The 22,059-nt window shown below is 45.9% G+C and overlaps 1 protein-coding gene and 1 pseudogene across 3 annotated transcripts in view; both read left to right on the plus strand.

The window, feature by feature from the left end:
- LOC148033315 (phosphatidylinositol-3-phosphatase myotubularin-1-like) overlaps positions 1-22,059 on the plus strand; it is a 244,047-nt gene that overhangs the window by 173,338 nt on the left and 48,650 nt on the right. The window lies entirely within an intron of this gene.
- On the plus strand, positions 9,817-19,804 carry LOC148033316 (uncharacterized; annotated as a pseudogene).

Here is a 22,059-nt window from a genome sequence, read left to right on the forward strand (position 1 = left end):
CATGAAAGCATTAAGTGGCTTAATGATCAACCGGATTTACACGGGCGTAAAGCCAGATCGGCCGAACTCCTCCAAGAGTTCGACTATGAGATAAGATATAGAAAAGGAAAGTATAATATAGTAGCTGATGCACTCAGCAGAATGCCTATCATTAATGAATTGAGTTTTACTCAGTTCACTTCCAACTTGCTTGAATATTTAAAAGGGAAATGCCAGGTTGATCCGGCATATTCCAATATATGGGAAGCAATAAAACATGGGGATCCAAATGAAAGTGCTTCTACTGAGGAAGGAATATCTGAGGATGTTCAACAAGGAAATGGAGCATCAGGGGTTGCTCAAACTGGATTCAAGTGGAAGAATTTTACCATTGATAATGGTTATTTACTCTACAAGGGTAGGGTATGTGTTCCGAAAGATACAAAAATAAGGCGCCAGATACTCTTTGAGTGTCATGATACCCCTAGTGCGGGACATCCAGGAGTTAATAAGACTTATAGTCTTATTAAAAGGCAGTTCTATTGGCCTGGAATGAATAACGACGTCCTTGACTATGTGGTCAAATGTAATAAATGCCAGGTTAATAAAGCTGAAAGATTAAAAATGGGAGGACTTCTCTATCCATTAGAAATTCCTTCGGGAAAATGGGAGAGTATCTCCATGGACTTTATTGTTGCTTTACCCAGAACACAGAGGGGGCACGACTCTGTGTGGGTGATTGTAGACAGGTTAACCAAAATGGCTAGGTTCATTCCAACTTCAACTGATGTTAAAACACCAGAATTGGCTAGATTGTTTGTAGAGAACATATATCGATTGTATGGCCTTCCGGCAAATATAGTTTCTGATTGGGATAGAAAATTTGATAGCCATTTTTGGCGTGTGGTATTTACGAAATTGGATACTAAACTTAGCATGAGTACGGCGGATCATCCGCAAACAGATGGGCAAACTGAAAGGGTTAACCAAATTCTTGAAGATATGCTTAGGGCATATGTAAGTAAAAGGCAAACTAATTGGGAAGAGTATTTACCGATAGCAGAGTTTGCATATAACAGTGCCAAGCACTCTTCCACTGGATATAGTCCATTTATGTTAATGTATGGGTTTCAGCCCAGAGCTCCTTTTGCAGTAGGACTGCATAAGGAAAAGGTTCAGGCATTTAAAGATTTTTTGGAGGATATCAATAGTATGTTAAAATTTGCTCAAGAAAATATTAAAAAAGCTTAAAATCCAGCTAGAGCATATGCAGATTCTCACCGAAGAGACATCTCCTTTGAAGAAGGAGAATTGGTCTATCTTAAGGTGGCTGAACAAACTAAAACTATGAAAAAGGGACAATATCCAAAGCTTTCACCAAGGTATTGTGGTCCTTTCATAATACTTAAAAAGGTGGGAGAATTGGCTTACAAGCTCCGACTAGCTGCTGGTAGTAAATTACATCCAGTTTTTCATGTAAGTAAATTAAGGAAGAAGCTGGGTGATTTGGATAATCTAATCTTCAATGATGATATTGAGCAGCTATTCAATGACCAATCTAATCCACATGAATCAGAAAAAATATTAAATGTTCATAATAGACGAACAAGGAATACTATTTATCAAGAATGTTTGGTTAAGTGGAAAGATTGTTCAGAAGAAAGTTCAACATGGGAGCGAGTAAGTACTTTAAAGAAAAGGTTTCCCGATTTACAGTTAAACCTTCCAAGTATCGTTTTCGAGGATGAAACCGATTCTTAAGGGGAAGGAAATGTGACATTAATGTGACATTAAAAGTAATATTTAATGTAACGTTAAGGTCATAAATATTCAATGTGACATTAAAGTGACATTTAATGTGACATTAAGGTAAATCTAGGGGAACATGCACGAGAATGACCGTCCGGGCTCTTGGGCGCCCGAACGGGGTTAAGGGGAGCGTAGAGAGTAAGAGAGTCGAAGAATAGTAGGACTCACCAAAAGTGGACGGCTGGCAGAGGAAACGGAGAGAGGGGTGCCAGCACTTATCTAGGCATGGTTGGGAGGAGAAGAATCACTCGTGCTCACCGATTGGGAATGTAAAAAATTTTCTCTTCTGGCTTCATCGTTTTCTATCTTTGTCGGAGTCATCTTTCAAGGACTATCCTAGAGCCCAAGAGATTTGGAGAAGAGCTCTTAGGATAGTATTCCATGGTACAGCAGAGTCTATGGTGGCGACATGGGGGGCTACAGCTTGGATCACAGACAGAGGTCCAGCATGCGGCTATGAGGACACTTAGGGGAGTATTTCTTTTCTCATCATTGGACAGTATCTAAGCAGAATCCCTACCCCAGACTACTCACAGGCACAGTGGTCTCGGGGACATTGTCACAGATGGGAGCTGATTTCCAGCATTATAGCTTGGTACATATGGAGTGCGAGATGTAGCTGGATCATTGATCTTCAGGATATACCCACTGGGGAGTCTTTATCGAGGATTTGGATAGAGATAGTCCATACTCTCCATGGGAGTTGGGAGAGGTTGCAGGGCAGCTCTGAGAGGATGAGGAAGAAAAGAGAGGCTTTCCTGAGGATTTGGGATTCAGACACCTTCTTTCATACTACCCCTTAGATGGTCTGGCACTTTAGCCCACCAGATTGGTTGTTTACACAATCATTGTATCTATGATGTACTTAGTTAGGGACTCTGCGTTGATTGCTGAATCACAATCGCAGCTGTGATATCTACATGTGTCAAAAAGGTAGGCTGATGCCCGTCACGTCGCGTTGCTGCCCCCCCGCCCCGACTACGCATGCCCGTCCAACTGATCGCCCGCCGTCTGATTGATCGCCCCGCCCCACACACACACACATGCGGCCAAAACCAGGTAGCACCGTGACATGATTGGTTGTTCCCGCAGAAGGGGTGCGCAATAGAAACCTCTGGTTAGACACCGGCGCACTCAGCGAGTGCCCCCCAGTCAAACACCTTGCGCGTCGTCCTCTCTGAGGAGCAGCTCTTAGCCGTCCGAGCTAAGGAGCTTGAGCTAAAGGAAACAACAATTTATGGTCAAGTAGTAGGACATTCTCCAGCTAGGGCCCAGCTTCGGGACTGGCTTCACTCCACGTTGTGCATTGGCACAACGCAAACCGTAGAGGCGGTCCTATTGGGCCAAGGGATTTTCATGGTCTAGCTCAGTTTGACAGACAGAGCTCGCGAGTTACTTGCCAGTTCACCGTATGCATCCACGAAGGGGGTCATATACATGGTTCCCTGGTACAGTGGCTTTTTTGTGGAGGTGTTTGCACTCCACAATAGGCTTCTCCTGCACAAAGTCACCCTTTTTTTCCCGGGCCTGGCAATAGAGCATCGCGAGTTGGTGGAAGACTTTAGTCGGCTCTTCGGCACTATCTTTTCTGCGTCCTTCGCAGATACAGTGACAGGGCAGGAGTCCCAAAAGTACGGGTGGTAGTGAAAGAGGTCAAGAATATCCCACAGTTCCTAGAGATTGAGGTAGGCAGACACTCCTTTAGGCAGCAGGTCATAATGACAGGGCAGCCAGGGCAATGCCTACGCTGCCATGACTTTGGGCATCAGGCAGCAGGTTGCACGTGTTTCGAAGCCAAGGTGACTCTGCTGACAGGCCTGCAGGTGGATGTTGATGGCTTTACATGAGTCCAGAGACGATAGAGAGGGAGACTGTAAGGGGGGGCGCAGCCAGCGTCTCAGACCCAGCCTCGGCAAGGAGTAGGAGGGCGTGACGCCCCCTTGGCAGAGCACTCCACAGCCCCCCTTATCCACCCCACCCGGCAAGACCGCAGCTCCCCACATCCACCACCCCCCCGGCCCTCCAAACTGACCCTGGCCCACAACCCCCCACTTCCAGGACCACCAGCCCCACCCGCAACCCCCCCCCCGTACCAAGCCTTCCTTCTGATCCGCACTTGGTTCAAACGTTCCCCCCCAGACCCACCCCCCCTCCACCCACAAGAGGTGATGAGCCACACACGCCTACATCCTCTTCACACCAGCAGTCCTCCCTCTCCCATATAGCCACCAGCTCATCCATCCCTGTCGCCCGTCACACTTTCCCGAGACAGGCACACCTGTTGCCACAGGAGTTCTTCCGCAGTGGCCCATGGTCGTACTTGAGAGTTGTGGAGCGTGGTGAGTTCCCATTATCTCTAGAGGTGGGGATCTTCGTGGTTCGTAAGTCAAGGAGGGGCAAGGTCCATCTTCTAGCACCATCGGATGGACCAAACTACGCTTTTTTTCTTCAGCCCTCTCACTCACGGGAGTAGACGACGACATAGATAAAGAAAGAGTTGAAGAGTCAGGTGGTGGACCACACCTCCCAGTGGATGGGAGGAGAAGGACTAGCATTGCTTGCACAACAGTGGCCTAGTTGCATGATGGGCATTAACTGGTGGGCTGGTGTCGAGGTCCCTCACCTGAGCATTATCTTTCGAGCCCCTCCACAGTGGAGGGCTTAGAGGGTTGTGATTGAGTGGCCCGTGGCACAGGCGGCCCGTTTCTACCAGTGCGCAGAGTCTCGACTCTCCGCATGGCTGATAGATGCATTGATAGTACCACTTGGAACTTTATCACTCCTATGGTTCGGCCGAGGGCCACCATGGGGGAATGGAGCTTGTAGTCCAGACCTGCGACAAAGTGCACTTGCATGCCTCATAGCTCCTCCTCGTCATCAGTAGCCTCCACACCGAATAGATGCTTGTTTGGGCAGTCACAGGTTTCCCTATGAGCTTACACCTTGCATCCTGGAATGTGAATAGCCTCCATTACAGCGGGGCACGTGGTTCCAAGAAATTGATTGTTCGACAGGAGCTGCAGCCTGCCGAGGCCGGACGGATCGACATCTTACTTCTACAGGAGCACAAACTCACCCTCACCTAGGCCCAGCGGGTAGGGAAGGTATTTCCAGGCAGCTCGCACACTTACTGGGAGCACGCCATAGGTGCCCACGGTAGGAGTGGAGGCGTGTGCACCTCTATTGGTTTGAGTCTTACTGCTTGTGTTCGAGACTACGGGATGATAGTGGCAGGGAGGGTGCTATGGATCAGATTGGATATTGGGGACTCATGCCTTGGAGTCCTTAATATCTATGCCCCTATGGAGGTTAGGGCACGCAACAAGTTCTGGGTGGAGATGACGGAAGGACTCCCAGAGGTGGACTCCTGGATTGTTGGAGGAGACTTCAACAACGTGGAGGCTTTGGAGGACTAGTAGGGCAGAGGGAGAAACTACCAGGGCATGGCCGAGGAGGAGTGGGAGGCATGGGAGGTGTTTCTACTGGCAGTAGGAGCACATGATGCTTGGAGAGACCTTGCCTTCCACAGGAGGCAGAGGTTGCTGGACTTCTCTTGGGGATACAGACAGCTAGGTGGAGCCCTGCTAGAGTGGTTGGAGAGGTTTTATGTGGGAGAGTGGGGAGGCTCTCGGGGAGGACAGATTGGGCAGTTGGCGGGCACCACGTTGTCCGATCATTGCCCGATTCTCTTGACACTAGATCCACTAGCATCTGCCCTAGATTCACGATCTTGTTGGATCCCTGACTCAATCTACAGGAGGGAGGAGGCGACGAGACAGATAGAGCAGATTTGGACCAGAGAGAGGGGTAGGAGGGGCCAGATTGCAGAGGAGGTTGTAGAGGCCTTAGCTGGGTCGAGCAGAATCTGCCAAGAGGCAGCCATACAAGCCAGGCAGTAGAGCCGGGAGGAGAAGAGCACTCCGGCGGGACCTTGTAGCCACGCATAGATTATTATAGGTGGCACCAGGGGATTCCACTCTCCACAAACAGGAGGTGCGTACGCGAGCAGCCATTGCTGGCCTAGAGGACAGGCGCTTTGAGTTCTCTTTCTGCAGCTCAGCAGATTTCTGGGCATGGAAAGGGGACATGATGTACATGGAGTTTTTTCAGGTGCATCAACCTCGCACCTTAGGAGAGCAGAGATGCAGCCTTCGAGATTAGTATGGGAGGATCTGTTCTTGCCCAGACGAGGAGATGGAGATTGCCCCGACTACTATAGTTGCCTCTTTGAGCAGGAGACAGCCTCAGCTAGAGGACAACGATGTAGACAACAGGTCTGGGATAATATCCCGTCCCTTGTCACAGAGGAGATGGGACGCTCCCTCCTAGCCCCCTTTACAGAGAAGGAACTAGAGGAGGCTTTCCATACACAGGACGTCAGAAATGCCCGGTAGAGGATGGCCTCTCGAAGCCTTTCTTCACTACCTTCTGGGAAGTGGTGAAGGACCCCCTACTATTGGCCTTTTAGGAGATTTTCGCTTTAGGACAGATGCGAGGGAGTCTATCGGCAGGTGTTATCAGTCTCCTCTCCAAAGGGGGAGACTAGTTGGAGCTTTCCCAGTATAGACTGATCACCTTAGTGTGAGTGGCCTATAAGGCACTGACAAAGATGATTGGTAAGCGACTACGCCCCTTGCTTCCTGACATCATCCATGATACACAGACAGGCTTTGTCCAATATAGGAGCATCTTGGACAACGTATTCACCTTCTTTGAGGTGACAGAGTGGGCCCAACATAGTGGGCAGAGACTGGCCGTACTACTCTTGGATTTTGAGAAAGCGTATGACAGGGTGGACAAGGATTTCCTAGAGGGCACTATGGTGAGGTTGGGTTTCCCGCAGGCTTGGATTTCCGGGGTCTCCGCACTTTATAGATTGGCCACTAGTAGGGTTCTCATAGGAGGGAGGCGAGGGGAGGAGTTTCGGCTGGAGAGATCGGTCCGACAGGGCTGCCCCCTGGCCCCGTACCTGTTCCTTCTCTTTGTAGAGGCGATGTCTCACTTCCTCAGGTCACGTGTGAGCGGTTTACATGGCCTCCGACTTCCAATAAGAGAGGAGACCGAGTTGTTAGACTTAGAGTATGCATATGATACAATGCTTTACATAGAGGACGACGAGTTGATGCTTGAAAGAGTGAGGTTGGCTCTTGAGGTATTCCGTTCTGCAACGGGAGCGAAAATCAACTAGCGAAAGTCGGTTGGTTTCCTCACATGCCCGGATTCTAGCATGGAGTGGGGCGTCCACCTGGGATTCTAGCACGGAGTGGGGTGTCCAGGTGGGACTCGACATCACTCCCACCGAGCAGTTTCTTCCAGTCCTCGATTCTGTTCGGAGGAAGCTGACCTACTGGAGCACGGCTCGTCTCTCACTAGCCGGCCGAGCTCTGGTAGTTTACCAGGTCCTCCTAGCGACAGCCTGGTACATCGCCTTGTGTTGGTGCTTCTCCTCCTCTTGCGTAATGCAGCTTCGCTGCCTAGTGCGGAATTTCCTTGGGTGCGGGTCAGACGGCTCTAGGGACTGCAGAGCCAAGGTGGCGTGGGTGACGATTATACGACATCGGTCAGAGGGAGGGCTTGGGATCATAGACCCAGATTATTAGAGTATGGCCCTCCTGGGCAAGCTAGTTGTCCGAGGCCTCACACCGGGAGGGCAGATCTGGAAGGTCCTATTGCAGGAGGGTCTTTAGGACTGTAGACCGAGGCTTGGCGATGAGTGGAGGCCGTCCCTGAGATGGATCTTCATATCAGCCGAGATCACCCCTCCCTAGATCATCCTTCCTACACAGCTTGCTCCGTGTGTGGCAAGGCCTCCGTAAGGCCCTTGTCCAGAGCCCCCCAGGCTGACAGGAGGAGATTGACCGTTGGCCGGTGATTTGGAACTCCGAGGTTAGGGATTGGGAAGGGGCACAGATTGGTGAGTGCCCCTACATCCAGTGGGCTAGTTGGGAGGCTGGCCCGGCTCATAATATCAGGACATGATGGGAGGTGTACAGGATGGCGGATGAGGAGGTGCTGAAGCAAGCATCAGGCTGGCAGCGAGGAGTGGAGCTGAGGAGAAGGAAGATAGACGTACCAGTACCTCAGGAGTGGCTTGCTCCCCCGATTCGAGAGCCGATAGAGGCGGGGGAGGTATGGGCCGCTAGGTTTTCACTAGTATGCACCTCCCTATAGGTGGCAGGAAGAGTGGGTGGCGCTCCACCTCGAACCTTTTTCACAGTGCAGGAGGGGGGCGTCTGGCTCTTGACGGAGGGCACCAGGATGAGAGGTTAGCTGTCCTTTTATAGAAGAGGATCCGGGTGGTTGGCCTTCAGGGGAAGACATGGCGGCTCGACCCGTTGGTCTTTTGGCAGGAGCTCAAGGAGTGGCGCCCTGGATCTGGGAATGAAGGCCACTTGAGGAGCTGGACGGGAGAGTGGCTTTGGCTTGCCATTGCGGTCGCCAAGAAGCCACTGAGGTTCTTGGAGTACACCGCCAGGATTGGCAGACACGTACTAATGTAGGAGGACATGGATTAGGCGCCATTACGTAGCAGACACTGGGCGGAGCACAGCATCACGGAGCTGTTCCGATGGACCTTCTGGCGCCGCCTATGTGACAGCCGGAGGCGGAGGAGGGTATCGTATTTTTTATGGCTGGTGGGACATGGAGGCTTGGCGGTGGGAAGCTGGCTTGCCCAGATGCAGGAGGGGGTTTGTAAGTGCTGCACATAGCAGTTGATAGAAACCCCAAAGCACTGCCTTTGGTCTTGTGAGGCAGCACAGCTCGTGTGGAGAAGAGTATGCCGCATCTTGCGCCGCACAGCACCCAGTGTTGGATGTATCTCTTGGGGTGCTTTTTGTTGGCAGGCGGTCAGCCAGGGCTGTCACCTTCTATATGAGGCCGGGATGTAGGATACGATTTTCATGATCGAGGCAGGGTTGTGCGCAGTTGTGGGTTTAGAGGCTCTATCCATCCGCCAGGTACTGGAGCCCACAGCAAACCGCTCTGAGGTATGGGAAATCATAGGGAGTCTTACTGGTTGGCATATTTGGAAGGCGGGGTGTAAGGTGGCTTTCGGCGGAGAGAGACTTTCAGTACAGGTGACCGTAGCGGAGCTTTGGACCTCCATCATCCACTCCCTTCGAGGCCGATAAGATTAGGTGTAGGGCGAGTCAGGAGCTCTGAGGTCATTTCATGCACACTTGGGGTGGCCAGGACCTGTTCTTCGTGATGCAGGCAGACAGCCCCAAATGGCGATATATACCACCCCCCCCCCCCCCCCCCCCCCCCCCCCCTCCCCCCTCCATGGCTTCTTGCCCCTATCCCCCCCAGACCGCCTTAAGAGGCTTGTATATATGATGTAGCTGTGACTTTCACCAGCTCTAGCTTGGTTTGTTGAGCATGAGCACTTCTTTGTATTCCGGTTTTTTCTGAAGTAATATAATTAGCCACACCTTATTTGCAAAAAAAAAAGATGTACTTAGTTACTCTTCACAGAGTTTCTTGCACTTTGTATTTTCCTTTAGGGGGACTTTCTTTGAGGTGTTATTAATAAAATTCTATTTTCTTGAAAAAAAAAAGTGTTCTCACTTGCTTCAAAGGAAAAGTCTAGGATGGGATGGGCTTCCTAATGAGCTGTTTTCAGCCAATGTGCAATTGCTTAAGGACACATTAACTCGATTGTGTCAATAGGTGTGGAACTCGGGTATGATGCCTTCAGATTGGAAGATTGCAGTCATCAAGTTGTTGCCCAAATTTCCCTTTCCATCCTTTTTGAAACAATGGAGACCCATTTTAGTTATGGGATTGTTATATAAAATCCTCTCCAATATCATTGCCGACAGATTGCAAAAAGTATTTCTGCAGCTCATTCATCCACGTCAATACGGTTTCATTAAAGTTCGGAATATAATGCACAACATTTTGAATGTCTAGCTAGGAATTGATTATGCCAAAGCTTCTAGCCAGCAGTTTGCTATGCTTCAACTCGATATCGAGAAGGCATTTGATTATGCCAGTTGGTCATTTTTAGAGCAATTAATGTCTACAATGGGTTTTGGCCCCCGTATGATTTCTCTAGTTGATACCATTAGTCAGGGTGTTGTGGCCCATATTGCTCTTAATGGAGGGATTACGGAGGAAATCGCCTTATCTCAGTCTCTTCGGCAAGGCTGTCCACTCAGCCGCTTGCTGTTTGCTTTGGTAACTCACCTGATGCTCTCATTATTGGATAAGTTGGCAGCTCAAGGTGAGATAATTGGCTTATCTCTTCCTGGCGGTGATCAGCTGGTGGACCAATCTTTGGCAGATGATTCTTTTATGTTCCGCAAGGCGGATCCTATTAATGTCAATCGGGCAATGGTGGCCTGGAACCTTTTTGCTTTGGCATCGGGTCTTCACATTAATACTTGGAAAGCTACCCTTCTCTCTTGTACGGAGAATGATCTGTAGGCCTTGGGATGGGCAGGCCTTGGGATGGAATGGAATTGTGATCCTGAGGGGCAATATAACTAGAAACCAGGGATATCCTATTGGTGTGGAGGTTGCTTCCCGTGCTTTGTTGGATTGGATGGCATCTCGAATCCATGACAGGTTCATGTACTGGAAATCTCAAAGTTGGCCTCTTCATGTTAGGCTAAAAATGGCTCAATGCATCATGATCAGTATAATTTTGTTCTTTCTACCATTACTGCCTTGGACTAAGAAGTCCCTTTTGAAATTGGTCCAGCCTATCAGATTTATGCTGTGGAAAAAGAAAGGCAATCGTTTGGGGTAGGTATGGGATCTCCTGGCAGCATGTGACCACTCCGAAAAGGATGGGGGTGCAGCTTTGTTGGATGTTAATTTGCATATGGCTGCTTTGAGGCTGTCCCTTTTGCAGAGTCTATGTATTCAGTGTCATCCTTGGTCAGATATTGCCAAATTCTTCATAGAAAAGACTGGCATCTCTCATGGAAGCACTGTTATTCATGCTTCCTAGTGGCATGCCCTTAATTCTACGAGGCCCATAAAAGTCTTCTAGTCTTTTCTTCTTTCTCATTTAATTGCTTCCTGGCAGGAGATGCTTCTTTTTGCTGTCTGGCATCCTCCGGATATTCGTAAGGAGGAAAATTCGATGCAAGGAGAAATACTGGCTTCCTCAAGGTGGTTGGATTGGCCACACAAAAATTTGCAGCGAGATAAGTTTAATCAGATGGCTAGGTTAGGGTTGAAGATAGTCTGTGATCGGGTTATTCCTAGGCAGCCTGCCTTTATTCTTTTAGGCGTATTCGTTAGTACTTTAGGGTGCCTCATGGATACAAGGACATTTGGTCGTCAATACAAGACTGTCTTTAGAGGTTCTCTTCTTTGCTTGCGTTACAGCCATTGCATCCATGGCGTGACTGGAAGTTTGTGCTTCCTAACGAGTTTCAGAAAAGGTCAGCGAATCAGATATATCATTAGATGGTGAAAGCTAAAAGATGGGTCATGGGGAAGGTTAATAAGGTCTGGCATCTCTGGGATAGCAAAAAGAAGTGGCGGGACAGATTTATCTTGCTTTGGAAGTCTAAGGTTTTGTATCAGGGTAAAGTATTCATGTGTAGGTTGCTCCTTGGGGGTCTTCCAAGGGGAGAAGTGCTCCGTGCCCGAAAGATCTCTGCAGGCCATTGTGTTTTCTGTACTATATGCGATGAGCCTTGTTGCGAGACAGATCTGGAATTTCATTTCCCGTGTGTGGTTTTGGTGACTCAACACCGCATACTAGCTCGTTCGTGGATTATGGGAAATATGTCCTCTATGCCCTCTTTGTCTTTAGATTGTTCCTGCCTATTCCATTTTCTTAGATGGACAGCCCTGTGGCACATATGGTGTACTCGCAATGCCTTTATTTTTGATTCGGCATCGGGCATCCATGGGCATGTGGCCAGTGTGCGTGGATTGGTCTTATGGCAAATCACTCCTATGATGTCAACAGACTTGATCCTTTTGGACATGCCGCTCCCTGGCTGGCGATTGTTCACTCTACTCCTGCTGTTCTTTCTGTTTGATTTATTAGAATTGCTTACCTGTTAGTCTGATGTAGTAGCATGTAAGAGATACAGTGAGAATGTTGACCTGATGGTCTCATGTAAATATTTACTGCTTAATTCAATTATCTTCATGAAGAGAGAGAGAGAGAGAGAGAGAGAGAGAGAGAGAGAGAGAGAGAGAGAGAGAGAGAGAGAGAGAGAGAGAGAGGTTCCTTGCTTGGTGGTACGGAGGTTTGGTCACTGCTATCGACCATTTGGTTGTGAGTGGTTGGGCAATGTTTCCAAAAGACTGGGTCTTTGGACATCCCAAGTTTGTGGACCCTGTGCAAGTCGATATGGAAGTGCTCTTTCATTTCTTACATTTCTGGGGTGGTTGGCATATGTTGACTATGAGGAATGCATTCGTCTTTGAGCTCATGAGGAGTGCAAAGTCATATAGTGTTCTTGAAAGGACTTCTTCATTGGCAGCCTTGATTGAGTTGGTGGATATTCTCCCTAGACACGATTTGCTTTCTTGCCATGTTGCAGTTTCTTCTATCCCACTCTAGTCCCCGTCGACTTCCTTTGTACTTTGATTGTAATGTCTCCAAGAGTATCTATTGAGTCTGCTGTATTTGCTTTATGATCAATGGCCTAGAGCCATCCTGCAACTTGTAATCTTGTTTTCTTGTATCTTTTTCGTGATTAATACAATTATCTATTGAGAAATGAAATGAAATGATATATTAACGTCTACAAAAGGCCAAAATGACCTATGAGACCATGAGTTACAATTATGTGTATGATGGTACAACTGTTTGGGCAAAATATGTAGCACAAAGCAAAGTAAGAAAGGAAACTAACTATGGCTATGTGTAAACATAGAGCTATGTCTAGTAGCAATAAGATCCAAATGCTACAATCTCATGTGGGTATGGAGGGCCTAGCTCTAGCCCGAGCAATAATCCCCTGTATCCGCCTATGAAGGTGTCGTTTGTGTCTATGTCGAGGCCTAGGATGTCTGGATCGGCTAAGCTGAATGGCTCAATCAATCAATACTCCTTGTCTCTGTGTGGACTGTGGCGGTGGGAGAGGCTCTTGTGTGGACAGTGGTTGTAAGTGTATTGAAGTCTTCTGAGTCTCCTTTGCAAAGAAGTCTTGAGAGAGAGAGAGAGAGAGAGAGAGAGAGAGAGAGAGAGAGAGAGAGAGTCTTCTGAGGCCAAAAGTGGCCTATTAGACAAAACCATGTATAATGCTCATCATCACTAGACATTCAAGTCTGGCGTGCTAAAAGATGGTTAGTGCTATAGTGTGGAAAGAAGCTAAGGTGATGTACAAGACAAAATAGTACCCATGTAGGGATACAATAGAAGGATGAATTGTACCGTACGGACTGTGAGCAGGCTCTTAGAACAACCTATTACAAGCTAAGGATCGTACCATACGGACAGTTTCGTATCACGTACGGAGGCAACTATGCTCCTCATGGAGTAGGACTGCATAAGGAAAAGGTTCAGGCAACAAAATATTTTTTGGAGGATATGAATAGTATATTAAAATTTGCTCAAGAAAATATTAAGAAAACTTAAGATCGAGCTAGAGCTTATGTAGATCCTCACCGAAGAGACATGTCCTTTGAAGAAGGGGAATTGGTCTATCTTAAAATGCTTGGACAAACTGAAACCATGAAAACGGGATGATGTCCAAAGCTTTCACCCATGTATTGTGGTTCTTTCACAATACTTAAGAAGGTGGGGGAACAGGCTTACAAGCTCCAACTACCTGCTGGTAGTAAAACACATCCAGTTTTCCATGTAAGCAAGCTAAGAACGAAGCTGGGTGATATGGATAATCTAGTCTTAAATGATAAGATTAAGGAGCTATTCAGTGACCAATGTATTCCTCATGAACCAGAAAGAATTTTAAATGTTCGTAATAGACGAACAAGGCATACTATTTATCAAGAATGTCTGGTAAGCTGAACATGGGAGGAGTAAGCACTTTAAGAAAAAGGTTTCCCAATTTACAGTTAGACCTTTCGAGTGTCATTTTCGAGGATGAAACCAATTCTTAAGGGGGAGGAAATGTTACATTAATGAATGTAACTTATGCGGAAACATCACAAGAGATGACCGTCCGGGGGCCTTGGGCGCCCGAACGGGGATCGGGGGCCTTAGGAAGTAAGTGGAAACAAGGCCTTAAGTAAGTGAATTATAAATTAGTATAACTCTTGAGAAATTGACGTCTGGCATGATTCGACGCTCGCTTCTTCTTGCATCTTCTTGAGCAAGGCTGGGTGGTGAATCGGAAGGCTCTCGTGCTTGCCCATGACTTTACTACCCTAAATTAGGGTTCCCTCACAAGGTGACTCCTAGATAGACATATTTCCACACATGCTCCATTATGTCTCCCCCAAATGTGAATTGGTACATAGATCTAGTCACCCATGTTGGTGAAGCATTGAAGACCATGGTTTTGGTCTTCACTAGGTTCACTATGAGGTCTCTTTCTCTTCAAAAGATGCACAAAGCATCTAGATGGCATTGTAGTCCCTCCAGTGAATTTAAAGTGAGAACAATATCATATGTATACAATAATATTGGTATCAACACCCTTGTTGGGCTGGGTTCGGATCCTCCTCCTTTGTCAATGTAATTAGACACTTGATCTATATATAAACCAAACAATGTGGGTGAAAGCCAGCATCCTTGTTTCACTCCTATGGTAGTGTCAATCCTCTTTGATAGCCTCCCAAGTGCTATCATTGTCTCATTTAATGCATACATACCCTATTGTATACCCTTTAATACTCCAATATCTTGTCTCGAGCTCGACCCTCCTTGATAATGGCTCTAAGTATGAGGATATGGTTTAGCGTGGTATATTCGTGTTTGAAATCTGCCTATCCTTGTGCTCTCTTGCCTTGCATCTTAGCCCACTCAATGAGTTCATGCTCTAGTATAGATCCATATATCTTGGCCAAAGTATGGCTGATCATGATAGTCCTGTAGTTGCTAGGGATCAAAGGATCACCAGTCTTAAAGAGTGGAGTTATAATATTGTCTCGCTAGCTTATAGAAAAGCCTTCACATACTACTCTATTGAACATATGTGCTATTATGGGTGCTAGCGTGTCGCAAGCATGTGAGAAATGTTCTGCCACTAGCCCATCCTCATCCTATGCCCTCCCATTTTGTAATCTATAAATTGCATTCCTAACCATTTTCTAGGTGAAGAAAGACCGCTCTATTGGCCTATAGGCCTGTAGGGGCTGCGTTGGTGGTTGCCTTGGTAGGCCATATAATTATCTACCATGGTCAAGCCAAGCATCTGGTGATGTAATCTGTATGGGGGGCTGTCTTTCATGAAACATCTTCCATGCACTCTTGCTATCCCATTCCAAAAATAGCTGATATATCTCTGCTTCTACTTTTGGTACGTAGTCTTGTTTCTTCCACACAAGGCCTTTGAAGAACGTCTGTACTTGACGATGTGTTTGAGTGCCTATTCTACATTGGGGCAAGGTGTGTGGGAATGCATATATGGCTGATCTATGTATGGCCTCTACTAAGTCCCTTGTGCATTTCTCCAATGATTTGCTCAAGTCCAATGTATGTAAACTAGTTTCTAGAGAACCAATGTAGATGTGTGAGGTGTCTTCTACAAAGTAGTATTTGGGATGTTTAGGGAGGTATGGTGTTCCATGTTTCATATGTCCCCAAGAGAGCATGAAAGTTCTACAAAGTAGTATTTGGGATGTTTAGGGAGGCATGGTGTTCTATGTTTCATATGTCCACAAGAGAGTATGAAAGTTAAAATAACATGATTTGATGCTATGCCAATCGGTCTCTTAGATACCTTAAAGTTTTGGATGTTTGGTATCAACAGTGGTGAACCTATCAAGTAGTCCACAATACTTGTCCCCTCTTGTGATTCCAACATTTCATTCTCAGATCCTAGCCATTGTGGTAGACCATTAAAAGTGGCTAGTCTATGTGCACTTTCCAAAGCCAATAGATGTGTCCCATAGGTATTCACTTCTTTATCCTAGGCTCTCATGCGTAGGCCTATTTTATTTATGTGAATCTCTTTGAACATGTCATTATCATGCATATAAAATTCACTTTGTCGGTCTACACTGTGTGTATTGAAATCTCCCACTAATAATATGTCCCCAATGCTAGCATATCTCATGATATCCTTGTAAAGTACATCAAAGGAAGATCCATCTCGTGCGGCATAGGTCGAGTTTGCAAGAGGAAAGTAGCATATTGCAATGAATATATTCCATAGTCTTCTTGCATGGATCCTAATCCATAGATATTGTGCATCATTCTCTCTCTACATTGCATGAACTATCCCTTTGAGGTCTTCGTGGTATAGTATGACCACACCTCGAGAACCCCTAGTACTTCTTGGTTTTCTAGTTGTTGGACGAAATGCACTTTTCTACTTGTATCCCCGCATGTTTGGTAGTTGGCTACCTTTACATTGTTATGTTTCTGTGCACATGGCTATATCTATGTTTTGGAAGCTATCTTCAAAGTAACGAGCATCCAAGCATAGGGCTCCATTACAATGCCATAACGACATCCAAAGTTTCTCGTATGCCACCTACCATCATGCAATCCTTATGTCAGTGATGATGACTTGTCCATCCTTGTAAACAGCCCATTTTTCCTCTTTGCGAGCATCCAATACTTTGGGCATGTGTTCTTTGTGACGTGCTATTTGTGCTAGGGTAAGGTCCTCATCCAAAGAAATCTTCTCACCTTTGAGGGCTCTCCTCTCAGAGAGGAAGGTCTCTTTTTCTCTATGTCCCCAAAGCGAAGAATTAGAGCGTGGGACTTAAGAGTCCTCTTTTCCCACTCTCCAAGCACTAACTATATGTATATTAGAAGCCCCAATTTTGTTGGCAAGTGTCTTAGCATCTTCCTATGGGCTGTGCCTCTCCTCCCATCCTACTACCTGTACATGCAAAACCCTAGCCCATCTCCTAGTCTCTTCTTCCAAAGTAGCATTCATTACTTGAGTCTTGTTCATTGATGTTCCCTTATTCTTTTTTACTACCTCAATCCATGGGCTGGCCTCTTCTATCTGCTTTTGTGTTGTCTTTTGCCACTTTTGCCTATAAGTGAACCTCCCTTCCACATGCCTTCAATGCCTCATTCTCTTTTTGTAGTTATTTTTGCACATTTATTTCTTCTCTTAAATGTATTCATTTCTTCCCTCAATTCTAAGATTTCAGATTTGCATGCATCTACCACTTCTGCATTTCATTTTTCAGCGTGTACAGTTTGAACAGCATTTGCGTCCGCAATTCGTTCTTAATCTTTATCTACATGTCTTGCATTTCTTGAAGTGAGCAATGCGCAGTGGTGATGCAATGTCCTGCGATGAAAATGTTAGGTAGAGAGCAAAACATGAGCAAGAGTAGAGAGTGAGAGTCAGAGAGAGAGATGCACGATGTTCTTGGGTACAATTTGTTGTTTGTACCTCTTTAGGTTTTAGATAGATATATATGAAAGTACAAATGTGCTAAGGGTGTGTTCACACCCGTGCACATATAAAAGGCACGATAGCCCTTTATTCCCAACAACCTCCCACCTAAAGGCAATGTGCCTTAAGAGGATAAAAGAATCAGCTAAGTCTACGTATGTACAAAGCTGAAATACATATACCTATCCAACTCCCATCAAAGCTGAAATACATATACCTATCCAACTCCCATCATCTATCGGCAATGAGCAAATCCTTCTGCTAAAAGACCCTTAGTGAGAAGATCTTTTATTCTTGTACCCCTTCGCAACCAATCTTGCTTTGTACTTTGGCGAGGAACTAGAAGTGACCTCATCTTGTAAACCCATTTGCATGGAATGGTTTTCTGCCCTTTAGGCAACTGCACCAATTCCCAAGTGCCATTTTTCTCAAGATATTTCATCTATGACAACATGGCTTTATACCATTTCTTGTTGTCCTATCTGTCCATTGCTTCTTTGAAGCAAGACGGATCACAACAGTTTGTCAACACAACATAATCAACCACATTGTTTGCATCAGGAACGAATCTATCAGGTGGTCTAGTAGCCCTAGATGATCTCCTAACCCAACGATCATTGTTTGCCGGCTGTTGAGCTTGCAATTTTCCATTTTCAGCCCATGTCGTGGCATTTCAGCTTGTAGATCAGCATTAACAGCTTGTTGTCTAGGCTGTTCCTGCACATCCAGTGGCTCATCATTATGGGCAATGGCTGGCTGATCATTTCCAGCATTTTTTTCTACATTTGCAAGTTTATTTGTAGCAGGTATTTACTACTTTATTGTGGCACATTTTGCTGTCCAAAAGGTATTTCTTCCTGGAATACAACCCTACAGATGTCCTCAGCCTTTTTGGGCTATTTATGCATGCGATCTTCCTGGAAGAAAACATCGTTGCTACGTACTATTTTCCTCTTCTCGAGATCTCATAATCTATAACCCATTTCACCCTCGTCACCATATCCTAGGGAAATGCATTTATAGGACTTTGGCTCAAGTTTGTTGTGTTCTTCTTTACGAATGTGCACAAAAGTGTCGCAGCCAAACACTTTCAAGTGAGTGTATGAAGCAAGGTTGTCCACGTCCGATAGACTGTCCGACCTGTCCTATTCTGTCGGGACCTGTCCTGTTCCGTCCGGACCCGTCCGTTTGCACCGTGCCGTGATCCGTCCGGTTCACTGTCTGCAACCCGCCTTGAACGTTACACTGCAGCCCGCACGCGAGTCCTGACTCCTGTACGCCTGGGCCTTGCGGCCAATAAAGTTGTAAATGGTCACTTTTTGGACCGTTTTTCTCATCATTCTTACCTTTTTTTCCTTTTTCTTTCTTTACTTTTTTTCTTACATTTCTTTTCTTCTTCTCTTTCTCACCTTTCTTTTTCTTCTTTTCTTTCTTGAATCTTCTCTATTCTTTTTTTATTTCTTTCTCACAAAGACTCAAGAGAAAAGATTAAAGATTAAAGATTAAAGTTTTAAACTAACAAGTTTAAAAACTCTCCCTCACGCCCCCCCCCCCCAAAAGGCCAACCCTAAACCCCAAAGCTCTCTCTCTTTCTACAAAATCTCCCCTCCCCCACCATCTCATTCATCCTTTCAAGTTCTCCACACCTCCTACTCCTCTCAAGCTCTCCATCCTTCCTACTCTCTCAAGCTCTCTCCTTAAGTCCTCCCTTAACCTCTCAACCCTTCCAACCTCCTCCTCGGACCTCCATCAAGCTATAGTCTCTCTCTACTCCCTCAAGCTCTCTACTCTTTCCACTCCTTTCTTCAATCATCTCACCCTATCCCGTGGGCCGTGACCCTCTAGGCTCTCTCTATACATCATCAATTGCACCCCCTCTCCATGAGGCTTTTCGCTTGCATTGTGCCTACTTCGAACTAGTGAAGGAGAAATCCAACACTTGTAAGTGGCAATGCAAATATTGCCCAAAGGTCCAAATCTCATCCGTCACTCGCCTTCTCATCCACCTTTGCAAATTAGGAGGGGAAGCCACACCATGCCTCCGTATTTCCGACGATGTCTATGAAGATTGTTGTCCGAAATACTTGCCATTGAAGCGACGCAAAGGCCTTTCAAGGGCAAGTGAGGAGGTGATCTCTCTTGATCATAAGGTCTCGGATGCGGAAGACGATTCCTCTCCACCTCTCTCGATTTCCTCCGTTGGAGGGGCCTCTTCTATTCCATCTAGAAAAAGCCATTCGAGTGGTGCACCTATGCCCAAGAGACAAGCCACTCTTGTCCAAGCAATGGGGCAAGTTTCCGGTCTTCTCTCCTTTCTCAAGGAGAGGCAAAGGCAAGTGGAAATAGATATTGCACGCACCATAATTGAGTGCAATCTCTCTTTCCATATTCTCAAAGTGGATTAATGGAAGCGGATGGTGAAAGCCATTGCCGCTGTTGGTCCTTGTGAGGGATGGTACGGTGTCACGTATAATGACATGCGTACCAAGAAACTCGATGAGGAGAGAGAGAGGATTGATAAGTCTCTTGAGCCCATGCGTGCCGGCTAGGCGAAGTATGGATGCTCTATCCTATCCGATGAAATTTGTCCGCCTATTCTCTCGTGCACACCAAAATTTGTAACAAGCTTAGCACAGGACAATTGGAGCGACTAATTTATTGTTGCTCCAATTTACGCATGCTATGCAACATGCATGAGATGTCTATGGCAAGACAAGTATTGTATATCTAATTTTTATACTTCTTAGTTCATAACTTTATTCATAGATTATGAAATATATTTAAAGAAGTTTCATTTGTTTAATCTAAGTTCTTCATTCTTTAAATGTATAGATAAATGTGGATTCACTCAAGCTCTCTGCTAGTACACTTAAAAGTGTGACTCGTGCACGGTGGATCTCTCGGACTCGTGCACGGTGGGTCTCGCGCTGATAGCAATGAAACTTCCGCATCGGCATCCACATCGGCTGCCCATGATGCTTGTGGGGCCCTTAGATGCTACACGAGACGTGGGAGTGGCTCGAGAAGTACTCCTAGTTCGGCCCAAGAGGGCATACCTATCACTGCCTCTCACCTAGAGCTTAGAGAGCTCAAGTATGATTGCCAGGGCAATGTCATTAGTGAGGGTGATTTTGTTGAGGGTGATGGCTCCTGAAGCAATGACAAGGATGCTTTCACCTTCGATGTCGAGAGTGATATGAGCATCTAAAGTAATCATGTATCTTGATTCGGATTGAGCCATGGATGATGGCTTTTATCTCAATCCATTTTTGTACACTTTTTGTATGAGATTGCACATCTCGCTCATAATAAAGTTGTTGACTTCATTATTCATGCTACATAGTACACTCTCGAGTCTTATTTCAACTCTCTTTTACACTTTTGACTTGAATCTCTAAGTTTATGTTTTAATTTGTAAGTCTAAACATTAAGCATAGACTTAATATTATATGTATTTTTTCTTTCATCGGACGTAACATTAGACATAAGTCCAAGATTTATTAGTCCAATTAGTATCGTACTAGCATCGGGCTGTACTAATCGAACGTCATCGGATGTGACAACCATGGTATGAAGATGGCTTGCCCAACCATACTTCCTGAGGGATTTCGCCCCCAAAGACCTTGTTTGGTGACCGATTAATCACGTGAATAGCTGTCATAACAGCCTCTGCCCAAAAGCTAGGGGTTAATGCAGCATGAGACAGCATAATACGGATTTTATCCTGTATGGTCCGTTTCAGATGCTCTGCAACTTCATTTGGGGTGGATTATAAGGGGTAGTGAGCTCCCTCTTTATCCCCTTTCTGTCACAAAATGCTTGAAAGATCTTGGACACATATTCCCCACCATTGTTAGAGCGAAGACACTTAAGTGTCTTATCAGTCTGATTTTCAACCAATGCGAAGAATTTTTGAAACTTATCAAGCACTTCGTCCTTGCTACGAATAGGGTAAATCCATACCTTCCGTGTAGCATCATCGACAAAGTTAAAGTATTTCTATCCCCCTAAAGATAACCTTGGTATCTGACATACATCGGAATGTATTAACTCTAGAGGAGAAGATTTCAGCGAAAGAGACTTCTTACGAGACGTCTGTGCATGTTCACAATGCTCAAAATTAGCATAATGAAGATAAGGCAAGTAACCTAAACGAGAATGCACTTGCATTCCAATTTGACTCATGTGTGCCAACCGGCCATGCCACAAAGAAACACTTGGCTACTCGGCCATGGCAACATGGTCACACACACTAGATACATGGAGAGGATACAAGGTATCACTTTTACAACCTCTGGCAATCACTCTAGATTCCTTACAGATCTTCCATTTCCCATCACCAAAGGTGGTATGGAATCCATCGTCATCTAGCTGCCCTTTGCTAATCAAGCTCTTCTTGAGCTGAGGTACACGCCATACATACTGAAGTGTGAAGACAGAGCCGTGTTGAAACTGCAACTGCACACTACCAATACTTGCAATGTCACATGCATAGTTGTCCTCAAGATGGATAACACCATGTCGACCCCCTGTATAGTTAGAAAACCATTCACGATGAGGGATAACATCAAAGGAAGCACTGGAATCTAGAATTCAAGTGTGCATGTCATCATCCATATCTGCAAGTAAAACATGTGTACTAAAGTGTGAAGAGATAAAGAGTATGCCATTGCCATTGTCAGTGTCATGAGTGACTGCACTGACTTCTTCAATTTTGACACTGCTCTTCTTAGACTGACTCTCTTTCTTCTCTTGCTGTCATCTGTCTTCTTGCCCTTTCCTTTCTTCCATTTGTAGCAGTCAC

The sequence above is a fragment of the Lygodium microphyllum genome, chromosome 7 (assembly GCF_053477565.2).
Source record: "Lygodium microphyllum isolate KBCC chromosome 7, Lygodium_microphyllum_v1.1.10, whole genome shotgun sequence".
NCBI classification, from domain to species: domain Eukaryota; kingdom Viridiplantae; phylum Streptophyta; class Polypodiopsida; order Schizaeales; family Lygodiaceae; genus Lygodium; species Lygodium microphyllum.